The sequence below is a fragment of the Gavialis gangeticus genome, unplaced genomic scaffold, assembly GCF_001723915.1.
Source record: "Gavialis gangeticus isolate Ggan-Ray unplaced genomic scaffold, GavGan_comp1, whole genome shotgun sequence".
Taxonomy (NCBI): domain Eukaryota; kingdom Metazoa; phylum Chordata; order Crocodylia; family Gavialidae; genus Gavialis; species Gavialis gangeticus.
In genome coordinates this window covers 16,849,745-16,859,500 of record NW_017728996.1, presented here as the reverse complement: position 1 = coordinate 16,859,500, position 9,756 = coordinate 16,849,745, and the positions used below count along the sequence as shown (strand labels likewise).

At 48.6% G+C, this 9,756-nt stretch overlaps 1 protein-coding gene and 1 long non-coding RNA gene across 5 annotated transcripts in view; one reads left to right on the top strand and one right to left on the bottom strand.

The window, feature by feature from the left end:
• The window catches only part of NTRK3 (neurotrophic receptor tyrosine kinase 3), a 306,856-nt gene that overhangs the window by 22,076 nt on the left and 275,024 nt on the right, over nt 1–9,756 (top strand). The gene's annotated exons all lie outside the window — the stretch shown is intronic.
• LOC109288502 overlaps nt 5,781–9,756 on the bottom strand; it is a 13,746-nt gene continuing 9,770 nt past the window's right edge. The window contains exon 3 of the long non-coding RNA XR_002095170.1: nt 5,781–5,794. This is a non-coding gene — a long non-coding RNA (uncharacterized LOC109288502). The remainder of the gene's footprint in view (nt 5,795–9,756) is intronic.

Here is a 9,756-nt window from a genome sequence, read left to right as displayed (position 1 = left end):
CACAGCCCTCCAAGCAAATTCCTTTGCCCCTTCTCTCCTGGAAACTCTCCCTTCCTGTGCCCATTAGCAATGGGGTCTTTCCAACACCAGGCCCCATGCAGTCCCTAGGGAAAGGTGCAGGGAGAAATCTGGGTTTGATGAGGTTTGAACTCAGTGAGAAGGAGAGGAGTCAAGTCTCCACCGTCTGCCACCTTCTTCTGTCTCATATATTTATGTGTGTTTCTGAGAACAGCTTATGTGATGCAGCTGACTGCCAAGGGAGGGCAGGGACTGGCTCCTGCTGGGGATATTTAAGGCTAAGACTATATTTCCCTTGGCTTTCAGTCAACAGTTGGGGTTGCCAGGGAGAAAGAGGAGAATAGATTTTAAAAGAATGGCAGTGTGGGACAGGGCATGACGGGGTTACCATGAACAAAGGAGCAAGGTGGAGAATGGGGAGATAAGGGTGGGGGGAGGTAGAGGTAGAATTGGGGGGGGCTGAATGTGGAATGACAAGGGTGGATTGGGGCAAGGCAAACTTCTTGGGCAGGAGTAATGGGGTGGAAGAAGGAAGAAGGTGGCAGTGGGAAGACTGGGGCAGGGGCAGAGATATGCCAGAGGAAAGAAAGGATATCAGGGTTAGCGAAGTAGTGGAGAGAGGAAGGGCGTAAAGAGCGGGAGCTGTCCGAGGGTCATAAAAAGAGCAGGGAGGGGGGAGAAGGGGGAAGCACTGCCTCTGAATCAGCCAGAACCTCCCCCCGTGGCTTTAGAAGCAATACTAAAATGTTCCTAATTATTTTTCTTGGACGAGTTTTGTGATCCTGATGATATTAATTATTCTTAAAGGTCAACAGCCCTCGCTCGAATCCCCTTCTGTTCTATCATGTAATCAGTTAATTAATTGGAAACCATTTAGCGGTGTCTGCTGAATGCGTTGTCTACTTTGTGTTTGGTTGTCTTGTTATTGCTTGGGTTTTTCTCCCTGTCTTCACGGTCTGGAGAAACTGCAGCCTTGCCCCTTCCAACCCTTTCGTAGGTCCTGAGCCTCCACGTGGGGGTAAACTTTGATTGGTTTCTAATGAACCTCCTTGATTACAGCAGTTTGCCATGGGGCTGCTCAGCAGGTGTTAGTTTTCCGGTGTCAGTGTTTTCTTAAACAGTAAGAGAGCATTTAGTATTCACCCCTCAGCCATAACTCCGGCTAACAAACTGGGCTGAGGGCATTGAGCACTGCTCAGAGGAGGGAAAACATCTCAAGGACTGGGTGAAGCCAGCTGCTTCATGCTCGTTGTGTTGAATAGGGACCTCTAATAATGACAGCTGTGGGCTGATTGTTTAAAACTCCTAACCTTCCCCTTACTGATGTCTAGCTGTGAAAGGAGGTTCCTATCTAGTGCCTGGTTATTGCTCCAACAAGATTATTTACTAATCAATTTGCATCTTGCTGTGGCTATGGATGTGGTAATTAGAAGCCGTGGTTAAGCATCTTGGGGGCCAGTGGGTGGCATTGCATAGGTCTTTGAATGTGGTTTGGGTTGTGGCTTCACCAGGGGCTCTTTGGGAGTTAAGAGCCACCCTGCTCTTTCGTCCTCTCCCTATACCCTGTCTATACAAGTCTCCTGTATTCTCAGTGGCAGGGATTGCATTTGTCCTATATTGGTCTGGCTCACTTTGGGCCTGCTGGAAACCTGTGTGTGGGAGGTCTTCTCCATTCACTCCCTGATCCCATCTTGGGGAAACATGCAATTTAAAGCAAACAGGCGCAATAAACCCAGCCCTTCGCTGGAGTTGTCAGCTGGCACCCCCTGCCCTCAATCGGCACAAATCTCAAATATTATTTCTGTGCAGCGAAGCAAGAAAAAGCCCGCCGTGCAGTTATACTCCAGGTTTGATGGATCTAAAATTACCACCGTGTGGGCTGAGGAGGGGAAGGAGAGCACAAGAAAGGGGTGGGGGAAGGGCTTTGGTGAGGCATGCTCTCAGTTGCAGGAGGAAAGTAGAGAGAAGAGCTTTGCCCAGCACCGACTGGTTTTAGTTGCCCAAAACCTGTTGTGGTTTCACAGTGGTGTGGGGCTGAACTCTGGAGGGGCTGAGGAAATGTGACGGCAGGCTGAGCCAGCTTTAAACACTCGACTAAGAGGACTGAAGGCAGATGTCCTTGAAGAACAGTGTGAAGAGAGCACAACAGCAGGGGCCAAGTGTGAGAGGGGGGCCCGAGCCACACCCTGGCACCTAAAACACTCAGTCCTCAAGAGAAACTGGACCTAAACTTCCTGACTGGCCCCTGTCTCCATTTTGCATGCTGGTCTGCAACCTTGAACACCACTACAGATTGGGGCTTCATTACCTCTCTCAGGAAAGCTAAACATCACTCGGAAATGCTCTAAAAGAAAGGGGTTGGAGTGTAAAGGAGCATCCCAGATCATGAAGGGTCTGTGGCCTGTAGGGTGCTTGGGGAACCCTGGGGTGAAGGCAGTAGCAATCCACCTGGTCTAGTTGCAGGAGCAGTGAGAGGAATAGCTGGGCGAGCTGAGCTTGAGAGTTGTGTTGCTGTGGGTGTGTTGCCAGTACTGTCACCCTGTGTGGTGCTGGCAGGGGAGACACCCTCGTGCCTCCTCCCCATGTTTCTACGACTTGCATTGCGACTGTGAGCTTTGTCTCAATACTACTGCATTACAATAATGAATAAAAGCTCTCCACCCCCACTGCTCTTTCAGTAACATCTGGAGTCTGAGTTGAAGCCTAGGTGCCAGTGAAGGCAGAGTCAGGGCAGCTGCAGAGCTGTCTTTGTTCCTCTCCCTTGCCATGGGTCTGGGCTGGTCATATGCATCTCGGGGGATGCTCTCGCCTGTGACTGAAAGGGCATCCTGTGGTATGTCAGAGTGGGCAATGACCCTATCAAGCTAGCAGTCAACATTTCTTGTTTCCCTCCTAGGCTTCCTGCCATCCTGGAGTTTCTTCTGCTGTTGCGAGTGGCTGGCTAAGGTCCTGGGCAGCTACCTTTTGGGGACTGTGGATGATTTAGTATTGAGATCCTGTATGAAGTGATGCAGTTCCCGTGTCTGGTGTCTCATGGCCTAGCAGTCGCATCACAACAGATTGGACAGGGGAGTGATCTGCACTGGACACACAAAGAGGGAGCAGGGCTCTGAGCCTTTTCACATCATAGTGTCTGGGGAGGAGGAGCTGGGAATTTGGCAGCCGCTATCCAGGGGCTGGAGTCAGACTGAAGCCAGGAACGTAGCCTGTCTGTGCGGTTTCATAGCCCTGCTATTTGTTTGCTTGCGCTGACACCTCTAAGAGTCCAGGCAGTGAGCACAAGAGGGAGAATGGCTGGCGGCTATGAAACACTCAGCATCAATTTAATGCTGAGCCCTGTTCTGCTAACTCATCCACTTTCCCTGTGTCTGAACAAGGGGGTGTGAGGCTTTCATGCACTTGGCATTGCCTGGTGCTTTTGCCAGCTCTGTCTCGGCTATGGCCTATTGGGGGTTTGTGCTGAGCTATCTGAGATTTCAATTTAGTTTAATATTTGCAAAACCTGATTCTGGGTAAAGGCCTGTGTTGCTGCTGCTGGGACTTGCTGGGGTAATTTTAGCACATTCGTTAGGGGAGGACAGTACATTTTCCCTTAATGAGCAAAGCTGCTTACTAAGCAGGAAGTCGAAAGAGGGGAGGAGGGGCAGAGAAGGGACACCGAGGGGAGGAACTTGGGAACGTAACGCTGCACTGTAGAGGTCATTGCATTTGTCTGATAGAGATGAACACGATGTAGAGCAACTTTCCAGGGGAAGTAGGGGGAGGCTGGTTCAGAGGGTTTATGCTGGCAGCCAGCACGATCCAGAGATGAGGCCAGTGGCTAAGTAGACCTTTTTTGATGTGAGGATGAGTGGGTCACTGAACAGGAAGGCTCCCTGCTCTGCTTACGAGGGGCAATTGCTATGTGAAATCTTGTGAATGTTGGCCATGTTACTATCTGATAGAAAATACTTCATGCCCTGAATGTATATTGGGTCAGTGAATTATTCGGTGAGTGCCTTTTGGGAGCAGATACTGTTTTACACCAGCCCTGGACCTATCTGCCGTTGGTGGGCTGTGTCTGCGCCTCCGGAGGGGATGGATAGAGGGTCATTCTAAGAAAGACAATGCTAGGTTATCAGGCCTTACTTGGGGTCAGCCCTAGCTTCCAGCTCATCTACTGTGGTGAAAAGAAGGATGCTAGGCTGATTGAGGGGTCTTCAGCACAGAGCTCCCTAAGACCTGTCAGGCTGAGCCCAAATATCCACTGAAGTCTAGATCACAGGAGGGATTCCAGGTAAAGGAAATGGAGATGTGGGGTGAGCAGGCATCAGTCTTAAGAAGACTTTCCTTTGAGGTGAGCTGAGGAGGACTTGTGAGTCATTTGCTCTGTGGCACTATAGCTGGTGTCTTCATCTGGAACCTCAGGCACCTTTGGCCACTGGGGACTTCAGAGAGCCAACCTGAAGCTTGTGACTCGGTGGCATCTGCGAGTTTCATTACGTTCAGCCAGCTGCCACCTGGTGCGATCAGAGGCTTAATTGCCTGAGAAATGAAACACCGGGTGTGTCTACAATGCAGACAGCTGGTAGCACGGAAGTGCCTGAGCTTGCTTTAAGCAGAGCTCAGCACAGGCCACTTCTCAGCCGATTAACCTGCACCGAGCTCCAGAGGACTGCTGGGGCTAGGATGCTGCTGGCACCTGAGTTGGCTCATTTAGAGCTAGCTTGGAAACCTTTCCACCGCACACTGCAGCGAAGACCTGTGCAGTGGCAGGCTCTCTGGACTCTCCTTCCCTATCGTTCCCTTGTTTGCTCCCACCCACGTGTTTGCACTGGGGCATGAGTCTGGCTGAAGTTGGGGATACTTTACTTAGGACTGTGAAGTGGATTTCCCAGGCAGTCTCCCTGTTTTTCATTTTTGTGGAGACAATAACCCTTTCCCTCTCATATCCTATTTTTCCCTCCATCTGTAAATGAAGGCTGTCCCTGGTGGCAAGTAGGCGGGAGGAGAAACCGCTCTCTGTGGCTTCCCCTCTTCAACAGTGCCCTCTGTTTTCTGCTACCACCCCCAAGTCTGCTGTGACTGCCTTCACCTGCCCCCGGTTGTCCATGTTTAGTCAAGAGAGTGGGTGAGGAGAGCCACGTACAAGCTATATTGGGGTACTGCCGAGCAGATTGAATATCAAAGAAGTCGTGCACCATGCCACTGGCAAACCTGGTGCTGGGAAATGCAGTCAAGGGTGCGTATTTCACCTCTAATTTATGCCTGGCACTGCTCATGCTCACTCCCCAACAGCTCCGTGGTGCTAAGCCTTTGGAGCGGTTTTTTTGGAGCTGGCAACGTGTTATTAAAATGTGTTAAAACCGTCTCCCATGCAGAAATAAATGTGTCAGGCTTGAGATAAAAGGGAACTGCAGAAGGGAGAGATTCATTGCGGAGGGAGGGGCCTGGGGCTTCCTCCCCACCAGCCTCATCTCCCTGCCATCACATTGGGCTCAATTGCAACAGTGTAGTGTATGGTTTAATTACAGAGGCTCTTGTTTGTTAGTGTCATTAATGAGGCATCCAGCTTAATTTAGCTGAATAAAAATGACTTTAATAGCGGGACTCTCTTTGCTGCCGCTTAATTGAGGGAAAAGCAAACATACCATTTCCTTTTCTGCTGAAGTCCAGTTGTTCTGGAGCACATCAAGCCAATTCCTCTTGTATCCTCTTTTACCAGCAAGCTGGCCAGCCTCTCTGAGAGCAAGCGGGAAGAGCCTGTTCATCCTCGGCCCCACATACCACTCATCTGCTGGGATACAACAATGGCAATTGGCTTGTGTTTCTCTTCTAGAGGGGATTCCACAGCACCAATGGCAGAGAGAAGCCATGGCATCAATGCAGCCATCTCTGAGGAGGGCAGAGGCATAACTGGCCAGGACTGCACCCAGGGCAGTGCTGTGTGCCCCCTCCCCTCCTTTTCTACCCTGCATCTTTTACTCTGGCTTCAGGCAGGTGCTGCCACTGCTTCGCTACCCTTCCTGCTGCCAGAGCTGCTGTAGGGAAGGTGCTAAGTGTGCAGGGAACAGGGGATGGAAGGGCGAAGAGCCCCCAAGCTCTATTCTGGGGCTTCCTTAGGCAGGGCCTTGGACTTGTGCCCTGCTTGCCCTCTCATTGCTGTGCTCCTGGAGGAGGGATACAACAATGCGCACTGCCTGACAGTGCACACAAGTGTGCTAGCAGTGATGAAGTGACACATTTTGTGGCCTGCTGAATTGTAGGGGGGAAGGGGATTAAGGGGGGCAGAATATAACGGTACAAATTGGCATTTGGGCAAGACCCATACTTGTTTACGCTGCTCATTGGAGTTGTAATGATAACTGGTGGTCAGGAGCATTACATTATGCCTCAACTGAATGATAAGTGAGTAGCACAGGGGAGCCTGCAATGAGATCACCGTATTTGGGGTCATTTGCCCCATGATCAGATTGTTGCCTTTCTCTTCAATGGGGGGGTGTAGGCCTGTACTTGGGACCTTTTGAGCGTATATTAACTTTTTATCCAATCAGGGCATTGGCTGCTGTGTTTCTCCTGCTTTACCTATGGCAGGTTAGGGTGTTATGTCTTGTGTTGTGTCAGGGTTGATGGTAGATTTATTAAGAGGTTAGATTATGGATTTGTATTGGATGGTTTGGATAGGGATGATCCTGCCTCAAGCAGGACGTTGGACTAGATGACCTCTGCAGGTCCCTTCCAGCCCTACTTCTCTACAAGTCTATGATAATTTTACTGTGGAGCATGGTGGGACTCTTTCCATTCCATTTTGTGTTAGAGACGACCGCGATGCTGACTTGTTGGCTTTCAACCATTCGGGTTTCCTTATGTGCTATGCTCTAAGGATGCTGCTCACACAGCCATGATGGGCCTCCACCATCCATCCCTTCAGCACCCACTTAACCGGAAGGGCAGTGGGAAAGAATACAGCATGTAGTCTATGGAGAGAGAGAGTGTGTCTTGGGGACCATTTTGCCTGGACGGTTTCCTGCAGTGACCATTTGTGAAACAGGACGTTGGCTAGAGTCAAGGTGGAAGCCAACTGATGTAGAAAAGGAGGCAGAAGACTTAGGAGGTCAGCTGTTTGAATGTGCTGCAGGCACAAATGTTGGCAGTTGCATCCATCTGAAGGGAGGTGGACTTTTGTCCGTGACTGTAAAATGCTTATGGAAAGCTTTTCGCTTCTGATTTTCTTGCGGGTTTTTTATACATGATATGCCATGCTTTATTATAGGTGGGTTGGCTAGCACCATCTATTATTAAGGGGGTGCAGTGCTTCCTCATGTATGATCCTCCTTTCACTTTCTAACACCTGTGCTAAATTATAACGGATTGGCCTGATATTTTCCATGCAAAATGCCTGCCTTGCGCTGCTTTTTTAATTTCAGCCAAAATGGTCCAGCTGTTTCAGCACAAGGCTAGAGGGGAATAAGCTGCTCTGCTCATGTGAGAAAATAAACATGGATGCCTTTGATTTGCAAAGCTGTAGCCTTTCTGTGACAGGTGGCTTCTGTGACTGGGATGTGCATGCATTGTCGCTGTGAAAATCTGCCCCAGTTTAGCCAAATTATAAAACTTGAAGCATCACAGTGTGTGTGGATTTAGTAGAGACTTGAGTTGCTAAATGACCCTGAAGATGCCACATGCATTGGGTGTCCTCCAACCACATTATCAGCTGTGTCAAGTCTGGGGCTGAGCATCTGAACTAGGCAGGACAGCCCTTTCTCCTGTGCTCCCAGTCTGCTCTGGCAACATGCAAGAAGGAGGTGCCTCATTCCCATGTAGAGGGGATAGGAGATGGACTTGAAGAGGGATGGGGGTTAATTTGGGAGAGGGTGTCTGGGTGTAGGCTGGCATAGGAAAGAGGGAAACTGTGGCTGGGAACTGGGGTGAAGGAACCTGTGTTCACTCGAGAGCCTGGTGAGGCAGCCACTGAAGTCTCAGCGTGTCTCTTCACAGATCTGTGACCCAATTAGTTTAAGTGGCAGAGGTCTGCACCATGGCTCTAAAGGTCACAGCCAAGAGAGATGACCCATATGGGAGATGCTGGGTTTTTGGTTGTAGCCATGTTGGTCTAAGGACATTGGCAGGCAAGGTCCTTTGGGTAGATGTGATCTCTTTTATTAGACCAACTGGGTAGCTGGAAAAAAAAATCTTAGCAAGCTTTTGGGCGCAATCACTCTTTTTCAAGCAGAGACTTCCTATGCCTGAAGAAGGGTGATTGCACCTGAAAGCTTGCTAGGAACTTTTTTCCAACTACTCATTTGGTCTAATAAAAGATATCACATCTACCCAAAGAACCTTGCCTGCCATATGGGAGATGAAGTTTCTGTTTCTGTTTCTTTATGGTTTGCTTAAAAAATCTTTTGGGAAATTGCACATGTATTTTGGTTAAACAAATATAACAGTGGCAAAGTCAAACAGAGAAGTTTAGGATGCACCAGAATTAAGGTTGACTGTGCATCCTTAATTCAGCCTTTTGTGCACGTTATGACAAAATCTTTAAATAACTGGGAGCTTACCACTTTTCATTGGGTGCCTACCTCATTGATCCTGCAGGATAAAGTGGGGCTGGGGATGAATTGGAATGCAGTGAGACTTCTCTTCAGGCCCCCTTCATCTGGCTCCTACCCTGGGGGTCTTTAAGAGGAGGCTAGATGTACACCTTGCTGGGGTCGTTTGACCCCAGTAATCTTTCCTGCCATGGCAGGGGGTCGAACTCGATGATCTACTCAGGTCCCTTCTGACCCTATCAACTATGAAACTATGAAACTTGTTGGAAGTCATGGTTGGTGTGTAGTGACCAACGCACAGGATTGCATGAAGGGAAAGGAGGGTCTCATGGTTTAGACAAGTTGAAAGCAGTCCTGGAGGTTCAGTTTCTGTCCCCTTCTTATGTTATGGTGTTTCTGTGTGTTGTTTGGCAAGTCACTGAAACTAAGCTTTTCAGAGGGAAGTTACTTGTTTGATACCCACCTTTTGAGCACCCTGTTTTTGACCCCAGGCTCTGAACTGTGGTAGTTCTTATCCTTATAACAACTGAAACTATAACGAGTTGTGCTCCGTACACAAAAATTACTAGGTAGAGCTAAGTACTGTATAAAACCAGGTCCAAGGCATCACACATGTAGGCACCCCAAATGTGTGGGTACTTCTGACTTTAATCTCAGTTCTGCATCTTCACATGAAGTGGGAATGATTCAGTAATATTTCTGAGTTACCTGGATGTTCGAGTGATGAACGCTAGAGAAAAGCCCACGAGCAAAGGAAGAACCCGTTGTTCAGGCCAGGCTGTGAATGGTGGGTGGTGACTGAGACTTGGGGCTGGGCACTGAAAAACAAAGAGAAAAGATATTGAATAGTGCTCATGAAGTGAGCACTGTCCATTTGGTGCCCTGTGAGAGGCAGAAATCCCAGAGGAAAAACAGAATGTAATCATGTAAGTAGAGACTGGATCATCGTCCATGCACACAAAGAGGAGCAAATAGAGCTTTCCACAGGTTCAATTCTGGCATTTTCCAACATCTGAGTGCTTAACTTTGCAACCATAATAATGTATTTTTAATTTAATGTTTGTTAAAAAAAAAAAACCCAAAGAATTCCCCAAAAACCTCTTGAGATGAGTAAAAATCTAGTACTCTTGGTTCAGCAATTATACATTTTATTAGATCAACTAGGAAATCACAAAAAAAAAAAAATTTTCTGCAAGCTTTAAGGGAG